The following is a 22,376-nucleotide window of genomic DNA, read 5'->3' as shown; positions in this document are numbered from 1 at the left end:
AAAAAAAAAAAAAAAGTCAGCTTTATTCTGTGTGTTCTACCTTTGAAAGGACTGAGTGACACCATTTCACTATTAAAAAGAAATAACACAACATCACGTATCGATATATATGGATCTACATCAGTTTCACTAGGAATCACCCCTCCCCTTCCCCCTCATTCCCTTCAGAAATCCTAATTGTAAAGTAAAACACCCTAGGGGCAGTGGTAGGCCCACGTTGCTTAGCAACCCTCAGCAGGTATCGAGGATGCAGCTGCAGCTGTCCTGGTTCTTTCCTAAGAACCTTCTTATTACTGTTTGTGTTAATCTTTAACCAGGCTTTTAAACCATAGTATTTCTCCTGGGTCTCTTGTTGTTAGATTGCAGGGGCCTACTCAAATGTTGTCCCAGAGGTAATAGTATTAAGGGTGGCTCTTGAATGTTTGAAGAGTGATAAGCGCTGAAAGGGATTAGAATTGTGTGTTCCAACTAACCTTATTTTGCATTCTTAAAAAATATCATGAAAATTGTACCCTACCAGAAATAAGGGTTTGTGTTGACGTACAGCTCTAAACCTCCATTTTTTTTTGCTCCCAGCATGTAAACTTGATGAGGTTGCAGCTTTCACTATAATTATTCCTTTTAAAAGACCTGCATTCTAAAACAAAGACCATTTAAGGAATTCATTTATAATTTGTAGATAATCTTTGACTGATTTCAGCTTCTCAATTTAATTATGGGAGGGACAGATACAATCTTTTCCTGCTTTCAAAAGTGTTTTTGCCTTTTGAGGGGTTCCTAACAATCCGAAAACTCTGGTTGGACCTGAAACTGACCAACTAAGTCTTCAAGGATTGAAAAAGGGTTATATGGAGAAATAAAAAAAGAAGACATTTCTTTTTAATAGTGTGGAGATTTCTCCTCCTCTGTGAGGTTTGCATACATTTGTGAGACCGCCCACATCTGTTATTAACCAATGAGTGTGAGCTCCAGCTCATAAAACGTTTTAAAATAAGGCTGTGTATTCCCATCACGTAAAGCAAGGAAGCGTGGAGCAGACAGCTGCCCTGAGGCCTTTTCACTCAATCCCTTTCTCTCAGTAGAAAGAAAGAAAGAATGAAAGAAAGAAAGAAAGAAAGAAAGAAAGAAAGAAAGAAAGAAAGAAAGAAAGAAAGAAAAAGAAAGAAAGAAAGAAAGGAAAGGAAAGGAAGAGAGAAAGAAAGAAAATCTTCACAAATGATTGACTCCTCAACCTTTGTTCTGTGCCGTTTAAAAAGAATTTAGACTGAAAAAAATGGAAACAAAGTCTTCGTAAATAGGAAAGTTTGGGGGAGGGGAAGGAGGCCAGGGGAATGGGGAAAAAATAAGAACCAAGATCTGTCATGTAAAGGTACAAGGTCCCAATGATGAATGTAATTTGTATACCTAAAATGTACCAATAAAAAACATTTAAAGAAAAAGAATTTAAACCTTTCCCATCCTTAGAATTGGTTATAGTTAAGTCTCCTATTATGCAACATAATATGTGCTTAATAATGCTGATTAACTTGACTTGGAAATTGGAGAAAGTTCAGAGAATATGAAGGAAATAACATTTTCATATTTTCTTAACCTTATCAAAGATTATATTATCTTCAAACTGTTTTAAAATATACACAAAGAGACTGACATTAGATTCCCGATTTCTGAATTCCATTAATTTTTTACTTTCTGTTTGAGGACATATTAAGGTTTTCCGATCTTAAGTGAAAACCCAAAAATTTGCTTCTTTCAATGTTGCAGAATTTAAAAGCCTGGGGAGACCAATGGGTGAAACAGGAGGATTTATTTAGGAGCTCACTGACTCTTCAGACTCATGTTCAAAGGATGGTTCAGAACAAAGGAAGGGCTCTAGTTTTATACATGTTGTTGAGGGTGGTTGGTCTATCGAAGTGTGAAACTTGTGGACAAAAGCAGAACAAAACCAGTCAGTCAAACTGTGATAGTTTTGCAACTTAGCATATTTTGGTGGCCCTGGTCAGGTAAAAATGGGATCTTATGAAAACAGGAAGTGGTGAAGCCTTACTTACAGGGACAAAGTTACTAATTTCATTGGTAATAGAATAAAGAACAATAGTCACAGGGAGGGTGAATTGCTTAGGTTGAGGAAACTTGTTTTTCCTTCTTTTTCTAAGTCCTGCTTCACCAATAGGTAGAGAGCTGAGGTTGCCCACCACCCACTAGAATATATGAAAACTGGTTCATTTTCCCCCCACAGATCCCACCCTACATCAGGCACAGAAAATGTGCATATATTTATGCTAAGAAAACCAAAACAGGGAGCTTTGCTATTCAGTTTTCAAATTGCCATATTTGAAAGCCCGAAAGTCTTGATATATCAGCTTTCTCCTCAGGGTGACGTGACCCTTAAGAGTCCACTCATAGTTTTGCGTTTATAAGACTAATTTTTCTTTACAACAAACCTTGGCCATGCTATCCAGAAATGATAAACCCTCTCTATACTTATGTTTCTCACATAAAACCCAATCTCAATCCGTCCATCTTTTCTTGATCTAACATAAATTATTATATTACGTGAATGATTGCCCAAGTGGGTCAATTAAATTCTGCATAGAGCTAGTGTGGATTACATTTTTGCTAATGAAAATATCTGTAGAATTTTCAAGGCAACATAAAAATTAGCTCCTTGAGGTACCCGGAAATTCAGGGGGAGAAATATCTATCAATAAATACGTTGATGGATTTCATCTCATCAATCAAACCTTAGTTTGTCAGCAGTAATTCATCAAATGTTAGCAGATTTGACAAATACCAGGTTTAGAAAAGGGCAATTAGAAACAGTATACTGTTTGTGACCTGGCTTATGGAACCATCTTCATGGAATTTGGGTTTGGACTTGGTCTCTGGAGCACATGGCCTCACACCTATTAGCTGGCATCCTGTCCCTGATATCTTCAGGCGGCAATCTGTGTCTACCCCCAGGCAGGCAGCTTTATGGACCTCATGCCCAACCTTCCCTGTTCAAACCCCTCTGCCTCCTCCATTGTGCCCAGGCTCTATGGCCTCAAAACCACCACCACCTACCTGCCAGAACTCCAGCTTCAATCCTGAGGGTTGTATCTGCTTGGAATAAACCATGTTGACTGTATGGTTTCCATGATGGTTCATTCTCTTAGGTATGAAATACATATTTGAAATTGTATTTCTAGCCCCATAAATTTCTTTCATTTCCTTTACTTTCTTTTACTTCTGTTTCTGGGTATAAATAACAGAGCATTTATATTTCATTGCCAGTTATTTAAATGAGGAAGATGCTGACATCTAGATTTGTTTACTCTTGGTATTTTCAACCCAAACATCATTTTGAACATTATTGCTTTTTATCTGACAGTTCTATGTGACAGAGACTGTCCTATGTACTCACTGTAGGGTGTTTAGCAGCATGCCAGCCTCTACCCGATAGATGTTAGCAGTATCTTTCTGCAGCTGTGACTTTTCTACAGAATCGCCAAAGAATGAATTGCCCCATTGGTTTAATCCTTTAACCTGCGGAGGAGGCATCACCTCAGAGCTGCTCTGAGCAGCATCACCCAGGAGACAGAGCAATATCTACCTCAGGATCCATCCCAAACACAATGAAGAAGAATCTATGTTTTAACAAGATCCCTGGGTGAATTCAAATGGCCATCCATATTGTATATAAGAAGGGCTAGTTTAGTCCTTCATCATAAACAGCAGTCTGGATGCATTTATTTCTTTTTTCTTTTTTGGGTCCTGGGAATTGAACTCGGGACCTTGCACTTGCAAGGCAGCTGGCAGAACCACTGAGCAAAACCCCCAGCCTGGATGCATTTATTGCTTAGTCTAAGAGTGCACTGTTCCAAGGTTGGACGTACAATTACAGCAGACTTCTTAGTCTGCAAGTTGTTATATCTGCTAGCAAAATATATTTGCAGTAAGATTAATGGAAGGGGACTGACAAACCAAACAATCTCTCCTCTCACATAGTTGCTGAAATCTTTTAGATTTGTTCCCATTTTGGCTCAGTTATGTTAAAAGTACTGTATTTCCTGTGCTAATTCATAAATAATGAGAGACAATACTGTAATTTAGGAGGCCTTTATTGTATACTAAGTACTCTTAGGTATATATCTCAGAGCAACTATTTGAGGCACTAACATCGTTGAATAGATGCAGAAGCTAAGAGTTAGAGAAATGAACCATCATTGCCCTGATCACACATTTCCATCTAGTGAAACACCGGGCATCTTTGTGCTTTCCATCCACTGTTCTGTCTTCTCTCCTAAGAAGGAGATAAAGGATAATGAACGCTTTCCTTAAACTAATTACTGTATGTCCAAGGAACACACATACAGATTCTCAATTCCAGGCATAAGCGGGGGAAAGAATCATGAGTTTTTTCTTTTAAGCCTTCTTTTGTGCTGTCTTAGGTAGTGGTCTCATTATACCTTGAGACTGTCAGGAGCGTTGCCAGCAGTTTAAGGTGACTCTACCTCCATTCCTTTGCCAGGCAGATCCAGAGTTCAGTAACAGCTAAGCCATGCTGTCTCTTGTAAGAAGCATTCTTGGCAAGGATGGTTTTTGTCTCTCTTGTTTCTGAAATTCGCCCACTGATTGCTCAGTGTGTACTATGAACTTTGATTAGCTAGCATAAGGATCTGATAAGTAGACACAAGCTGTGACATAAAATAAATATGGTATTTCCATGATTTAATTGGAAACTAATACTTCTACGATTCTTTTCTTCATCAGAGAAATCCTCTCTGCCTTTGCTTCTGATCCCTTCTTGGCTGAATCGCTTCTCCTGTATCATCAGCCTATTTTTTATTCAACCTATATTCCATCAAATGGTAACCCCAGCTTCCTTTTATCACCATGGTGACACCATGTGCTATGCCTTTATTAAAAATTTATCTTAAATAGATCTTCTAGGAACTAGTCTTTTAAGCAATGACAGTTTTTCAGTTTCAAATTCACCCAGATACTGGGAATTTGTGTGAAAACATTATTCCACTATTACTATAAAGGGAAATAAAGGAAAACGTTTAAAATTAGCTGCTATTCCTGGTAGCTGATTTTGCGTGGAAAAAGAGATTTTATATGCATTCCATCCTTACTTTTCACATGTAGTAAGCAGACAGTATTTAAGTTTGGGGATTATCTTATATGAATATCTATTATTGGCATAGTTTAAACTTTTACACTTAATGTTACCCAAGCCTAGGACATAAATGCTATGAAAATATCAGAAAGGCTAATGAAGATTAAGATGCATGTGATTGTCTTCATATTATTTATCATAAAAGGTTGAAGACGACATACATATTCGACAATGGAAGAAGGGTTAAATAATGCAGTAATAATAATGCTTAAAATTTATATCTCAGGAGTGACATAAAAAGAATTTTTAGTTATAGGAAAAGGATAATATGTCTTTAAAAAGACAAAATTTACACATATCTTTATATTTCTGTCTAGAGCTCATTAGTTAATATCTTATGTTTATCTTTAAAATTGAAAAAGGTTACATGTTAATAATTACTACCTCTGGTTTTAAAAATCATGGATGATTTTAATCTTTTTAAAGTTATTAAACTATTTTCCATAGTTTTGTGAGCATAAAATGCTTTTGAAATAGGAAAGAAAAAATGAATATTTAAATATAAAATTTATTTAATTCTTTCTGGATTGTGGTAATATAATTAAGAGGTGCCTGGATTTGCATATTTCTCTTGTCAGTAAAATGTCTATTGTTATAGAACCTACTCTTAGCTTGGTACTGTTGTTTTAAAAAGAGCTTTAAACAATTATTCTAGATGGAAGATAGAGCCTATTGTCTTCACCATGGTAATGAAAAATGAGATATAAAAAGATAGGCACAAAATCAGGGGACATTGTCCTGATTGTATATAAATTAAATAGCTAATTTTCAATGAGGTCAAAATGAAGTCTGCAGATGGGTTTGACAAAAGAAAAAATTGCAAGGATATTTTCCATTATACTTAAACAAGAATGTACTTAACGTAAAATGTAAGAAGAGGATGCTTTTATCTTCAGAAAGGATTAATGGCTGTTTAGGGGGAGAAATACTCCAAGAGGGGTGGGTGCTGGGATAATAAGAAAAAGGCAAGGAATTTTGCTCATAAGAAACTATAGGTGTAGCTCTGCCATTTCCCAAACTTGGACAATCATTTAATCTGTCTCGATCTTGGTGTCTTTGTAAATAATAGAAGGATTTGGATTAAATACTATGTACAATACCTTTCAGTTTATAGTTCGATTGTTTTCTACCCTTTCACATGTTGTTGTAGCTCAGATCGAATTAAGGGAATTTACAGTGTGAACCCTAGGACAAGGTCCTGGCTGGTTATCCAGCTGGGTGGGCAGCTAAGGCACTAATGCGGATTCTTTGGTGGCCCCTCCACTCACTTATTCTCCCATAAAAATGAGACTAAGCAACATCAAAAGTGGCTCCAAGCCCACAAAATCTCTCCTTCATTTCCAGCGACAAGTGCTTTCACATTTGAAACACCGTTTCCACAAGTACGTTTCATCTCTCATAAAGTGCTAGTGTAAATTTCTGATGAGAACCAGAGAGTGGTGATAACGGCTGTTGTGTTGTATGAATACAAGTATCTGCTAAATATATCTAATCTGCTCTTGTCTATATAAGTGTATTTATGGAATGACACTTGGGTGATAAGCATTCGTGAATATCTTAGTTTTAAAAAACAGCTTCATTGAAGTATAATTGACATAAGTTTCACATTTCAAGTATGCAATTTGCTAAATTTTAATATATGTATGTACACATAGACAACCCCCAAATTTCTTTATTTTCCTTTGCAAAGTTGTGTGATACAAAGGGTGAATCAAAGATTTTTTGTTTGTGTTTTTGCATTTGACTATCCAATTTTTCCAGCACCATTAGTTGACACATTGTTGAAACTTTGTCAAAAATTAATTGCCCACAAATGTATGGAGTTTTTTCTGAAATCACTATATTAATTGATACATTTATCTCTCTTTATGCCAATACCACATTGTCTTTGTTGCTGTAGCTTTGTAATAAGCCCTAGAATTATTTCAAGTACTCCAAATTTATTATTCTCCCCAAAGTAGTTTTGGCTGTTTTAAGTCTTCTGAGTTTTCATCTGAATCTGAGAATCAATTGATCAGTTTTATGACAAAAGCCTGCTGAGATTATCAGGGATTGCACTGAACCTCTAGAGCAAACAGAAAGAAAAGGTTTGAATTTTTTGATATACATAGGAACTGCAAAGGAAAACAAAGAAGTACTTTTGAGCTGTGGTTATTAACTTGGGTTTTTGGTGGTGCTGTATGTGTATGTACATATATTAAAATTTAGTAAATTGTATATTTATATGTGAAACTTGTAAAGAATACAAAGAGTATACTTTAGTAAAGCTGTTTCTAAAAACTAGGGCACTGAAGTGTGTATAGCACCTAATGTGTTTTAGTGAATGCACTTATATATATTGTGCCAGCTTTATATTAAAATATTTCATATTTTGGTTCTTGTAAAATGGCTGCGCTTTTTAACTTTTTAATTTCTGGTTATTCATTGCTAGTCTAAAAAACACAAGTTTTAGGTATTGATTTTGGACCTGATGATCTTGGTAAACTCTACTTCTAAGTCTAGTGGTTTTGTGGGGGGCAAATTTAATGGGATTTTCTACAGAAATGATCACAGCATTTATAAATAATGATAGCTTTTTCCCCCAAGCAGGATGCCTTTCTTTCTTTTTTTCTTGTGCTAATACACTATGTATTAGCAAAATGGTGTGTAGAAATGGTGAGGACAGGCCCGGTTTCCTTGGTCAGAAAAAGAATACTACGTGGCCTTGCTCCGCCGAGCTGGTTATCAGGGCTCCCAACACCCTAACCTCCTCTCCTCGGTCTCCACACTGGATTTCCTCCCACCGCCTTCCTGCATAGAAACTATATATCCTGCACTGTATACACTGGCCCAGCAAAGAGTAGATTCCTTTCCTCATCTCATCCACTATCTTGATTTCACCTGTCACTTGGAGGGGTCATTCTGTTTGTTGGTCTGATTTTCCTGCTTGCCCTACATCTGTGGGTCAGCTCTGGCTCTGGCTCATCCAGGGAACTTCTCTGTCGCACAGTGGGCTGCACGCACAGCATTCCAAGGCCTCAGTTCAGTCTCGGGGAGGAGAGCTGCGCCTTCATGTTTCTCCCTCTTTGAGTAGCAGTCCTCTAACCTAAGTTTGCATTAACACTTGCTTTACATTTTTGCCATTTTTCCTAATTGTATCTAATTATTCTTCACATCAAAACTTACCTGTTCAGATTACTGTTTCTATTTTTCCATTCAACTTTCACACAGATAAATTACTTTTGAATCAAAGTTTATTGAAGCGTAATTAGCATACAATAAATCTCTCATATTTAAAGTGTATAGTTTGACATATTACAGCACATGTGCATGCACGTGGATATAATATACAATGTAATGTAATGTAATTGGTCTATTCACCATCCCCCAAATTGCTCCATGTCAAATAGTATTTTGGGGATCATGTAAAGAAAAAGTGAGTGAGGGACTGTTAATTTAAGGTTCATTAGGATAGGTTTATTTTAGTTCACAGTCTCATTTTGGTTAACTATGGTGGCCATGCTGGTTTAGGAATGGCTTCTGAGATGACCCCTCTGTCCCATGCTCTCAGTAGCATCTGGATAAGGAGTAACAGGGCATATGAACATGTCCTATGGCACTGACCGAGGTAGATCATAGAGGGAAAAGAAAGTTAAAAATATACACATATGTGGAACTAGGACCTCATGTATGGAAAAATCAGCCTAAATTTACACTAGCATGTACAAAGACTTGGTAAATATTCCAAAGCTGCCAACAAACCTTTTGATGAAATTACAAATACTGAATAATTCAGTGAAAAGTAAATCATTGTTAAACTATCAATAAAAAAGTAAATTTTGATTAACCATGCTAGACGAGAGATTATATTTTTTATCTAGACTCTATAAAGATATTATAAACTTTTTATCATGAAGTTATCAGTGGGACTGAAGCCAAAACATGTAAGAAAAGTGTATTAGAGTGGGTCAAACAGATAATTAACAAAAATCTTATTTTGCTGGAGTATAGAATGTTTGTGGTATTTGCCAGAATTTATACACTGAAATCTGTTGGGATTTATGTTTTCTTTTCTTTTTAATTGAATTTATTGGTACATTCTAGGTAGACAGTACAGTTACATTCATTACTGGAATCTTGTACCTTTCCATGACAGGTCTTGGTTCTCATGTTTTCCCCTTGTCCCCACCCTCCCTTCACCCCCTCCTCCCCTCCCCACCTTCAAACACTTTAATTCCATTTTCTCATTTTTTCCTTTTCCCTTATTCCCCTTTCCAATTCAAATAAATACTGTAATTTTTTAGTTCTTTTAAAGTGAGACCCCTAAATATGTAGGTGTTGTGTCCCACAAAGCCTAGATCTTCATGTGTGTCCAAGAATAGTTTTAACTGAACACATTTCATCACATGAATCATGCAATGTATGGTATTGTTTATATCAGCATCTGCCTGACAACAGTGAAGGTCATAATCACCTTCATTAAGAAAATACATAAAATTGAGTACATATTTTGAGTATAGGTGTATATATAGTATATAGTGTATATATAGTATATAATGTATATATGTAGAATATATATTTTGAATATAAAACTACATGACATTGGTGCTGGAAAATGAAGGAAAATGCTAATCAGAAATTTATTTGTTTAGTATTCAATGATTCAATGATTATGGTTTTTTCACTTAAAACAGCATTGTATTGGGTGGCTTTAGATATGTGTAAGGCTAAAGACAAAGGTTAGAAATTCTCTCATTATATAAGTTATTGTGCCTTAAGAGTCATTCAACACAGCCTAAATTAAATCATATATATGTGTGTGTATATATATATATAATTTATTGTATTTCTATTGCATGGTAAATTTATTCTTTTCTAGTATCTATATTGTGCTTTTATGCTTCATGTGTATTGTAGTTTAAATAGACCCACCCTGTTTTTCCTATTCTCCCTTCATCTTTTTTTTTTTTTTTTTTCCACAATAAGATTGCTCAAATCCAGGGCAACATCTTTTGCTGATGGACTGAGGAGGGGGTTAAAGAATGATTTAGAGTGAATTCCAGAAAGAATAATCTGATCCCCCTGGAGGAGGACACAGGATCTGGATCAGATGGGCTGTGGAGCCCGGGGAGGAAATTGTGAGTACGTGCTCTTGATTGAATATCATTATCTTCCTGTTGTCTAGGAAGATGATTGTTATAATTAGCAACAAATGTCATGGGTGACTGTAATTTACCTTTCCTGTAACAACTGATACTTTACCTTTTTCAATGCCTTCATTTATCTACCCACCTGTGGTTCTGCCTACTCATCTATTACAATTAAATATAGAGTAAAATATATGTTTTTGTCTTATGCAATTTGTATATCAAAGTATACAAATACATCTATGAATTTTTAAAAAATTATTAAATGGCCAGTCACTAAAATTTCAGTTACTTTTAGAACTAAGCATCCCATAATAAAAATTAGAAACTGCGGTGTTAAATAATAGCAATGCTGGAGGGATCCTTAGAAATATTTTAGGTGTATGTCTTATTAATATGATTTCTAAATGTAGTGTAATGGGATGTCAGGAGCTAAGTTGTACACAATGCCTTTTAGTACAATTTTAATGTCCTTTAGGCTTTACTTGTAGTGCAGTTTTTGAAATTACATATTGAATCTATTATGGCAATTCAGTTGAAATATGTGTAACTTGAGTTAAATTTATAACATTTTATAAAGCATTATGTAATTGGTTTGCAAAAAATGTTCAACTTTTTTTTTTGGCTAGGTATTTGCTAAATCACAGCCATAGTTGTTGAGTTGCTTTTGAATGAAAGTAGCTTAAATCCTTGCCTCTTTCTTTTTTTGGTGCTGGGGACTGAATGCATGCTAAACACTTGCCCTATCACATAGCCACCACTTTTGCCCCAAATGATCTTTTGTTTTTCAGTGCCCCACTCGCTGTTGTGGACTTTATGCTATGTGTAGATGAATAAGTCCCACTACATATTTTAAAGGTAACACAGAAAATGATATTTGCAATATCAATTAAATGAGAAAGGCTCAAAGTAATAAATAGCTAATATACCCAGGGAAAGCTAAATGTTCACACATTGAGGAGGGATGTGAACAATATCTTACAATTAAATGTTTTTTAGGCTAGTTCTTCCTCTAGTATTTTTGTTTCTTTTACTATCATAATTTCAAAATGGTCTATATATGATGCCCACATGTCTTACATCCTTATGACCAGAATTTATTCTGCATGTTCTTGCTAAAATGCTATTCTAGGATATCATTAATTCTTAGTTTTTAAACCATGTCCTATGCCTTTGAACAATGTTCATTCTTCATGACATCTCAGTAGATTTTAATATTGTTGACCATATCCTGCTCCTTGAAATGGCTGGTTTTGGGGGTGGTGATTTGGGTTGTCCTTTACTGTCTGGTTGGAACTTTTTCTCACTGCATTTTTTCCCACTTTTTGAATGCATAGTTCCTTTAATGTCTAGTTTTAGAGCATCTGCTCTTCCACTCCTCTTTTGGGAGTATCAGTTTTCTAAACCTCAGCTGTCATTTCTCTTTGGACAAGGCTGGAATAACTAACATTTTTCCATATCTAGATTTGTCTTGAATCTCCTAGAGCCAAGAAAATGAAAGAGAACTAATAATATTAAAGAATTATTTTGGGGATCATAGAATTAGTCATAGAGTTGGAAATATGAAAGTAACTGGAACAATGGAGATTGCCCTAGAGAAATTCCAGTTTGTGTCACTTCATTTCTTCTCGTTTTAAAGTCTTTTTGTGACACTGGGGATTGACCTCAGGGGGAGCTATGCTACATTTTCTGCCCTTTATACTTCTTTTTTCTTTTTAAACATTTTTATTAGCATGCATAACGTTTGCATTTCTTATGTGGAATAATGCATCTGAGACCAGGCCTAGGGAAGTTGCAAGGCTGGTTTGAAGTTGTGCTCCTCCTGACTCTGCCTCTGAATAGCTGGGTGTACAGAGATATGCCACTGCTCCGGAAGACTATTTTCAAAGTACATGCTTTTATCTTTAATGTTAGGGCTTCTTCTGTTGTTTTGTAGATATTTTTAAGGGCCAATAAAATATGTACCAGTATAGATATTCAACTATTTTCAAGTAATTAGTTCATATATTTTAGCAAAGGTGCATAGTTTTTCATGTAGTGGAGAGAATGAACGAATGTACTGTGTACAGCCAAAGTTGCATCAGTGGCACTGGGGCGAGTATTTTAGCGGTAGTTGGTGATTTCACTGGCAGTGGCTATGATCAAATGTAATACTACTTTTTGTTTATAACATGCTTTCCTCTATACCTGCAGAGTACCTAGATCTCAAGCGACATTCAGTATTCCCTCCTTTGAATGTTAGTTGATGATGTCACTTTCTGAAGCCTGATGAATGCATTTGATAGGGGTCGTTTATACTGGTTACTGGGTCACAATGATCAGATTCGCTGTGTGTTCAAATTATCATAGGATGATCCAAAAATGTCTTCATTTTTTTCCTTGCCATATTGTGCTTGTGTAGTGTATTAGCCCTCTTTTTCATTACTGTAACAAATACCTAAAATAAACCACCTTACAAGGAAGAACGGCGTGGTTTGGACTTGGGCTTCGGTCCATGGACCCTTGGCCCTGTTGCCTTTGGTTAGGGAAGGAGCATGTGGAGGAGGAGGCCTGTTAACCTTGTGATGGTTGGCAAGGCGGAAAGGAGAAAGGGATGAGGCCTCCCACGGTCCCATCTACGGCACGTCCTGGTGATGAAACGCTTCCTACCATGCCTCATGTACTAAGGGTTCCACCAAACCCCAGTAGTACCACAGGCTGGGGACCAAGTCTTTAACATATAGGACTTTTGAGTAGCATTCTAGACCCCAACTACAGTGTTAGGGACAGAATTTAAAAGTAAACACACACTGGAGAAAGCTTCTTTATGGAAGACCTTAAGTAGGGCCCAAATGAGATTTTTGTGTGTCGAATGGAGCATAAGTATAAGACAAAGAGACTGATTTTAATAGATGATTGTAGGATTAGACTCATTACCTGAACACACCCTAACTACTCTTGTCACCAAAGAGGAACAAAAAATATTTAGGATTGAAGTTTGGTTTGGTTTTACTAATAAAGAACATATTTCCCTGCAACCTCTTAGGCATTAGAAGATATTACACAAAAATGTTCCACAGTTCCTTCTGGGAAGGTAAAAGGGTGTTTCCTTAACAGGCTAATTTTCTTCCCTAATTTCACCTGACTCATACTCATCATTTTTTCTTCTCTACCAGTCTCTACTTTTTCTGTGATGCTTAGGACAATGCAGTAAGACAAATGCCCATACATTGGATAAACAGAGCAAGCTTCAGAAAGAAACACAGCTAATTCTACAAGTCCCCTATGCTCTGTCTCTTTGCCATATGGACCTACGGCTGCTCCTTTTTAAAATTTTTCAAAGTTTATTTGTTGCACATGAAATTTACCTTTCTATACGTACCTGGCACATCTTGATTCTTTTTTATTCCCCTTCCTTACCCTACCCATGTCTCTCCCTTCAGCTCTATACCCCATCCCTCTTTTCATTATCATATTATCATTATTATTTTTAGTTCATGTTTAATTCGAAGACAGTGGCAAACAATTTTCTTCTTTTGAACTTCATTTCTGAATCGAAAATATTTATATATTCACATTTGGTATTGAACATATATGAAAATTATATTTGACAGTAAAGAAAACTTTGTATAAAACATTTGATGGAACTAAGAAAATATAACCTTAACACAACAGTAAGAGCATATTTGAGGTGAGAGAAAGAGCACAGAAACATTACATTTTGTCAAATACTTGCTATAAAAACTTGTTTAGAATATTGGCAGTATCAGGAACACTTTTAAAGAGGTTTTGTTTTTGTAGTTGGATTAAGAGATTTGTTCATGCTAGGCCAGTGCTCTACGTCTAAACTACCTCCCCACCCCTTTTTATTTTTCTTCTTTTCCAGCCATTATAAACACTTTTGAAAGCTACTCCAGTGGAAAATTTGGAGTAGAAATTTAAGGAATTTATTAGAATATTTTTACTGAAACTATTCCCAGGAGACTTACTTGAATGTTCCAATTCAAGCTATTCCTACTTCTATGCAAACTATAGTAGACTGTGCTACATTGTAAATTAACAAATGTAGTTCTACTTACAAAAAGCTCACTTTGTTATTCTTAATAAATCCACCATCTTATGTTGTAGTGGCTGCTAAAGCATATAGTAATTTGTAACAGATCTATTGATCATCATTTTGGGATATTTTGAAAAAATTATATATGACGTAGGGGAAAAAGTTAAGATATTGAGTAGTTTTTCAGAAGATAAAAAAATGTATAAATAAGAAATCTCACAATATATTATTTAGTTTAAATTTGTTTCAAAGCCTTTGAATCTAGCTTCATTTGTACAATCAATCATATTTTTATCTGATAGTTGTAGATAAAAAACAATAGCAATAAAATGCCCCAATATTTTAAGAGAAATAAGTATAATTTTTATATTTTAAGATTTGAGAATGCCATTATCTTTACTTCTGTTTCCAAGTAATAAAAATACAAATCCACAATAAATTTAAAATCATAAACTCATTGGTTTAATGCACACTGAGTAAACATAACATCACTCAAAGTAAGTATAATTAAAGGTAATTCAAACTTTTAAAAATAAAGAAAAACAATGAGGATCTTAAATGTACACCATAAAAATCTACACATTTGTATGGATAGCCTGAAAAGTCAGCACTAAGCTTTCTAACAATCAACTGTGGCTTTTTCAGTTGGAAAAGCTCCTATCTCTTAAAAGTTTCAATTAAAAACTTGTAGATATTTACACTTTTGGCAAGGGGGCAACTGGGTTGAATCAATTTGCTCTTCCTCACCTGAATTCTGCCCATATCTTTGAGTCGGTGCCACCAAAGGAAGAGGAATAGATCCTCAGGGATTATTATGAGCACATAAAGTACACTGTCAGTAGTTCTGTAAAGCCCTTTGCCTCTAATATCTGTTTGTACCCTTGGCATAGTAGGTCTCAGCTTAAATGACAAGAATCATGTAATGCCTTAAAAATCTTTCATACATTGACAGAGGGAGATGGAGGAGATTTCCTATCTGAGCCATCTACCTGGCTCCTGAGTGTAGTTGTGGATCTCTGGAAATCCATGATGGCTCTCTCAGGCATGTTGGTGGCCCACACCTGGGTTGAATAGGAAGGTCGCAAGGACAGAGTCATTATTGGCATCACTGGGAGAGGCAACCATTGACATAAGTGTGGGGCTGCTGATGAGCCAAAGCTAATTTATGACCCCATCTTTGTTAATAAGTCTCAGCCCAGTACAGGGAGTAGACATTCAGGTATTACTGAGAGGACACGGGAAAGGGAAAAGAGGATGAGTAAAACATTTGGCCACTGGAGTGGCACTGATGCCCAGCACCCGAGTCAGAAGCCAATTGTCTGGAATAAAGGGTAAGAACAGAATTAAGAGGCTCTCCTGTTGAGGAGGAAGCTTATGGTCGTACCTGTGATATCCAATATTACCCGAGGATCCCTCCTGCTGATGGTGATGGTGAAGCTGGGGCTGACTGGAGCCATGGGCCTCCTTATTCCAGGGACAGCTACTGGGGCTCTGGACCTGGGGTTCTTTGATCCTTGGCACAGTAAGTCCTCCAGTGTTTCCTTTGCCACAGTTAGGGCAAAGTGATTTAGAATGACCCCTAGTATTAGGGAAGTCTTTCTTGCAGGCAGACATGATACTTAGCAGTTGACTAACTTTCTGGGGAGAGAAGCCAGCAGGCAACATTTGGCTGCTGGTAATGCAGTGAGCTCTTAATGCTTTTTATCCTCTCATTCTCCTCTAGTTTTAGCTATCTTTCTCCCTCCCTGCTCCTCCGTTATAAAAAATAGAATTATAAAAAATAGAATTAGTTTTCAGTATGTCATCAATGGGAGTCTTGGATCCCAAAGACTTTTTTTTTTTCTTTTGTAATTTCTTCCTAATATCTGGAGCCAACTAGGTAAGAAATCTGTCTTTAAGGAGGGTCAGTCAGAGTATGCTTTTGCATGGCCTAAGTCATTCAAAGAATGTAGTTAGGTTTTCATGTAGACCCTGATCTGTGGTAGACAACTTATCATCATTTACCAGTTTGACGTTACTCGCCTTTTAAAAAGTTTTTTTTTCCCCGTTGAGTTTATTGATATATTTTATTTATTTATTTATTTATTTTGGTACTGGGGATTGAGCTGGGGTCCTTGCGTTTGCAAGGCAGGCCACCGAACCGCTGAGCTAAATCTCCGGCCCCTTGATATATTTTAGGTATACAGTACAGTTACATTCATTATTGGGATCTTGTACCTTCATATACCTTATAGCTTTATATGACAGGTCTTGGTTCTCATTTTTTCCCCTTATCCCCGTCCTCCCTTCACCCCGCCTCCCTCCCCCTTTACAAACACTTCATTTCCATTTTGTCATTTTCTCATATTTTTTCTTTTCCCTTATTAGCTTTCCCCTACTCTTCCCACTTTCCCTACACCTTTAGCCCCTTTTCTTCCTATTTCACATTGTCCATTATCTCATTAGGATCTTATGTACTATTGTAGTTTATTCACACCAGAGAAACTATTTGGTATTTACACATGTGTGTCTTATTTATTTCACTTAGGAGTATATCCTCAATATGTATCCATTTTCCTATGAATGAATTTAACTTCCCATTCTTTATGGCTGAGTAATATTCCATTTTAATGGAAAAACCACATTTTCTTTATCCAGTTTCTAACTGATGGGCAAATGGGCTGTTTCCAAGTTTTAGCTATTACTAAAAACTTTTTTCTAAAATGCAAACAACAGAACATTTCCAATTCTACGTGCCATGAGTGCCATTATGATCCCACATGGGAGGGTCTACAGGGACAGCTTCAGGCCCTATATGTTATCTAGAATATGTGAGTTATCATTAGCATCTGGTCCCTGGAGTTGCTTATCTTTCTGAATCTGTAAGACAGTTCCAAAATAATAATGACACCTTCCAAGATAGTTCTTGACTATGAATAAGATGTAAGAAGGCACATACATATTTCTCAGAATCATATGAAAACTACCCAAATCCCATTTGATTTGCTTTAATTCCTGCATAGAGAGATTGTTGAGCTGTGAGTTTACCCAGTCCTGCCTGGAGAGGGCTCATGGTGCCAACAAGGCCATAACATTTTTTGGCAGACCCTGTGCAAGGAGGAGCAGGCCCCTTTTTATCTGAGGTCAGAGCCCATCTGGGCATTCTTCTGATTCAAGGGTGGCTCAAGAGATAAAAAATCACCCACACAAGGGGATCCTGTTTTACTCCTGAGTGCCATCACACCTAATTTACACTGGGACACAAGTCAGGATCATCCATAAGGGCGATAGAACTGGCATATAAAATACCTTCCCTCACTTGCCCTGCCTTTTTGCAAAAGAGATCTAACTTGAGTGGCATCATAATTAATGCTTAATTATCTGAACATGTTTATACTGGGGTCATGTTTCTTATTCTTAAGTATCTGGAGATCAAACCTAGCTCCATTTCATGGGATGCTTTTGAGAGGCAAGGCAATAGGTATTGACTGAGAATTATACATCTGAGAGGAAAAAAGAACACACAGCTCCAAGAGGGCATCTCTGTTCAAGAAAACGAAGTGGTAGAAGAAGCAAAGGCATCCTTCTTTGTCCACCTGTGAACTAGGGTTTGGGTGTAACATGTCTTACCTGACTCCCTGAATATTTGGCAACTTTCAACTTGCCTCTGTATTCTTTTTGTAACAGTTGAGTTAGGAAGTCACTCAACAAATGAGGCACTAGTTGGTATCCTGCTGGTATCTGCCAGCAACTCATTTCCCAATGCTTAGACTAATGCAAACTGTTTAATACACATCACAATATGATAGCTTTTTTAGGATCCATTGGCACATGAGTTGCACTCAATTAATATCCCATACAGAAAAGATGTTTCAGAAACAGTAGCACTTTCAGATAGGGTACGGTATCACAATGTTGACTCACAGTGATAGCTCAGATATTCTAATCATAATGCAAGAAGCACACCCAGGGACCGAGGGCACAGGGGACAAAAGTCCTAAAACAGTCTGTTTCATTTCATGAGTTCATTAGAGGGAGAGACATGGTAGAAGCAAGTGTGCCTCATAGTCAAATGGATTCCCTGCAAAGACAGTGGCCAGAACAGGAGAGACTTAACAGAAGTTATCATTAACAGCAGTGCTCTGGTGTAGAGAATCCTATAGAGAAAGAGTGTAAGGACAAGGTAAAGTCAGCAAAGCTAGTAACAGCATGTCATCCTCTAACCAAAAGCAGTTTTGTCTCTGGAAGTAGTTGAAGAGATGACCCCTCACCCGCAAACAGACAAACACAAGGGAACCCAGAAGCAGAGCTAGTAATACTGTCAGATAGACCAAGTTAACTGGCTACAAAGATGTTTTACTGGTGGAACTAGGACTCTCTTAGATCAGAGCAGTCCCAAGCCCAGTGGCTGCTGCAGCATAGAGGGTAGAAGGATAAAGACTTAGCTCTTAGCAGATCATCATGCTCTTACCCTGAGAGAGAGAGAGAGAGGAGTAGGGAGATCTCATATTGTTGCTCCATGAATCAGGCAATGAGTCGTGGCACTGGAAGCTGGGTTTTAACACCACAAAGACTGGACAATGCACCTTAGATCTTGGGTCTTAGATGCTAAGAACTCAGACAAGACTCAAAGGCAGCCATGCAGAGCACAGGCAGAGTTTCCAGAACGATGGAATGACTACCTCTTCAAACCCGAACATGGATGAATGCCAAGATGGTACCTGTTCTGAATTAGGGCTCAGGCTACCTTCCTAAGATTAAATAGTCAAGGACAATGGGGCTATTTTGACTAACTTCGGAGGGAAGAAATTTTCTGTCCACCGCTTAGGTAGAATCTTTCTGTTGAGTTTCTTTTTGAGACCTTGCTGCTGTCCCCCTCACCCAGTGTTTTGGGTGTATGGTGAACCAACAGTGGTTTAATAGTCATGTTAGGTTTTCTGTGGGTTAACTGGTCCAGTTCTCTCTATTCTCCTCAGCTGTACAGAAGAATGGCTGGATATCCATCATTAACTGACCTAGTTGTGCTTTGCTAAGTGGTAACAATGGCCACTTAAGTGGTAACAATTGCTTTGCTCAAATATATAATTTTTAGGGTGATGGCTTGAAATCCATATTGCCTCTGCTGGAGAGATTCAGAAACCTGCTGGTGACTTCTTTTGCATACCCAAAATTACATTTTGAGAAACTTCTTTCTTGATCCTGAAGGGACCCAGAGACTTTCTGTTCACCATATGTTCTATTAGACCCTCAACTTTGCCTTTGTGGATGCCAGACAATTTCAGTTTAAATAGTCTAACCATATGTTTCAATGCCATAGTGTGTGGTTCTAGCTTAAGGTAGAACAAAAGACAGCTTAACTCCAGGGGACAGTTTGGATCAAGGCCTAATTGCTGCTCCAATTTTATGGAAAGCTCTGTTGAACACAACTGTATAGTACACACACACACACACACACACACACACACACACACACACACACATAATCAGAAGGCTGAGTAGCCCAGCTGGAAGCTACACGAGTTGGCTGAAGATGGTAGTCTATCTTTCTTGGCTTTTGTTGAATTTGTTCTTTGGTGCAATGCCTCAGCCTGCAGTGAGAGACTTTACAGGGAGCAGCCTGAGGAAACACATTGCCACCTTCAGTGTAGGAATGCTGTTGAGTTTGTTGCTCACCTCGTGTTCCTGTTTGAGCACCAAAGGGAGAAGAACCTCTTAGAGTTCAGATTATAATGCCTGCCATAGGTCACATTTTACCCCCTTGCCCATGCTATGAATAATGGACCTAACTGTATCTTTCTGAATTCTGGGCTGCTTGGCTCTGTCTCCTAGGGCTGTTCTGGCTCTGAATGCTGGGAAATGAAGCAGGAATGTGTGACCTTCCACCAGGGGTCCAGATTCCCTTGAATCTTCTGCACTCCCTTTACTCTTGGCTTCAAGCTAGTTTCTTCTCTTAGTACTTTTCCTTGATGTCATTTATTATATTCTTAGTTCTATCTTATCTTTCCTCGGTATATCATATGGATTTGTAAAGCAACCTTAAATAATTTATGGATGGGAGCATGAGAGTTTTGAGCAGTGAAGACTGTGACCTTTCAGTTTTACATTTCCTCTGAGTCTCAGGACCCTTGTGTTCTTTAAGCTGCACCCGTATGCAGCCAGAATTCACTCAAGATTCACTCACTGATCTCTCTGCAGGCTTTTCCAGCTCCAATAAAATGATATTTTACCACCCTCCCAGGGGAGGATATGAAACATGGTCGCCACTCTTTTGCTTTCTGCACGTTGCTTGTGCGATGCACTTAATGCATATAAATTTTAATATAAGATTTAGGGCTTCTTGGAAGTATTAGATTCTGTGAGCTTAATGTTTCTGATGACTCATATTGTCACTCAGTTTCTTGGGTGATTTAGTAAAGGATCTGAACCCTTCTCTGAAATGAACACATTCATTTAATAAAAAAATGAAATGTTTACATAATTATTTTGATAGGAGTTGACAGTAAAGCAAAAGTTCTGAGAAATGCTGGTACTAAATATTGTCAGTAAACTCATTTTAGCTTTGTCTGAAAGTACTTCTTACTTAAATTGCACATCAGAGATACCATATATCCCATGAGTTGCTTAAGCATTCATACTTTTTGAATAAATATGATGAATGTAGGAAACTTGTTTTCATTAGGTTATAATTCATTCTCTCATCCATTTATTCCGGCAGTCAGAATTACTCTGCACCCTGGGTGACTCAAGGCATGGGAGAGACAACGATTAATTTACAAAGGAACTTATTTCCTCTAGTCAAAGGAAGCAGATAGTAAACCCAACAAGTAACTATCTGAGAGGGTTTCAGATAGTTGTGGATGTGAGGAAGAAAAAGAAAGGGGACCACACAGAGTGGTCATTTTGGTTAAATGGGCTGGTCAAGACTCTGTTCTTTGATGTGCAACCTGAGCCATGAGAGGGAACCAGCTGTCCAAAGATCTGGGAAGAGGCTTTGCAAGAAGAGGTAAAATGTGCAGGGGGTCTGAGTTAGGTCTGAGTTTGCGTCTTCAGAATCCAGAGAGAAGCCCAGCACTGTCAGACCGAGGAATGTCAGGATGATAGAAAGTTAGAAGAATGAGACATAGGAAGAGGTTGGTCTCGGGATCTTTAATCAGGTTTGATTACCTTTGGGCCCTTGAGCAAGTCTTCTGGCCCACTTGGGTCTCACTTTGCCCTTCTCTGAAATGAAGAGAATGAAACCTGCCTCCTGGTTAGCTTGAGGAGATTTAGTGTGGTAATAAGATAATGGTGCTTGGAAGAAAGTTTGTCATTTAGTAATGGGTTGTCTGTTATCGTGTATGTATGCACACATTTATGTACGGCTCTGATGGAATTTTAAAGCTGGAATAGACCTTAGAAATTATATCAAATCTGATATTTTACAGATGATGATTTAGCTCAATGAGTGCCAATGATGATATAAATTCCCCAAACTGGTAAGGGGATGTTTAGACTAGAATCTTGACTCTTAGACCAAAAGCCGCCTTCTTACTAGACACTGCTAGACAATGTTGGCCTTTAGTTCTCAACTTCGTGGCTTACACATAGTCTCCTAAGTATTTGCCTTCAAAGAGTATGTTTATAATAGCATTGTTGAGCCTGCAATTTTCAGTAGAGATTGACACAGTTACCACATTGGTAGTGAGTTCATAAGTTAGTAATTTACTTATTACTGAAAGATGTTTGGAAGTAATTTCAATTTTGGCATGAAGTTCAAAGTTGCATTTACAGTAATGCAGTAATACCTCCTTTCCCTAATGCTTCTTTTTGTGTACAATTCATTTCGCTAACAGAAGTGTTCACCAGAATTTTACTTCTGCTCATGAACTCCACGTGGGGTAATGAACATGACCACACCATCTTCCCCAGGATCATGGAATGAATAAAGTCCGTGAACTGAGGGAACCCTGTATAAGCTATTATTTAAGATTATTGCATTCTAGTCAATTGATTAACCACAGATTCAAATATCTTATTAATCGTTTTAATTTTTCCTTCTTTTTGATTAAGTGTAGAAAAATCATTTTATTACATT

General features: G+C 37.3%; 1 long non-coding RNA gene across 1 annotated transcript in view; it reads left to right on the top strand.

Moving 5' to 3' along the window:
- The window catches only part of LOC117285463, a 36,924-nt gene extending 26,557 nt beyond the window's left edge, over positions 1 to 10,367 (top strand). The window contains exon 3 of the long non-coding RNA XR_004516498.1: positions 10,127 to 10,367. This is a non-coding gene — a long non-coding RNA (uncharacterized LOC117285463). The remainder of the gene's footprint in view (positions 1 to 10,126) is intronic.
- Positions 10,368 to 22,376: the final 12,009 nt, after the last annotated feature.

This window comes from Fukomys damarensis, unplaced genomic scaffold (genome assembly GCF_012274545.1).
Source record: "Fukomys damarensis isolate Sample0158 unplaced genomic scaffold, DMR_v1.0_HiC HiC_scaffold_10, whole genome shotgun sequence".
Lineage (NCBI taxonomy): Eukaryota > Metazoa > Chordata > Mammalia > Rodentia > Bathyergidae > Fukomys > Fukomys damarensis.
This window is presented reverse-complemented; position numbering and strand designations above follow the sequence as displayed.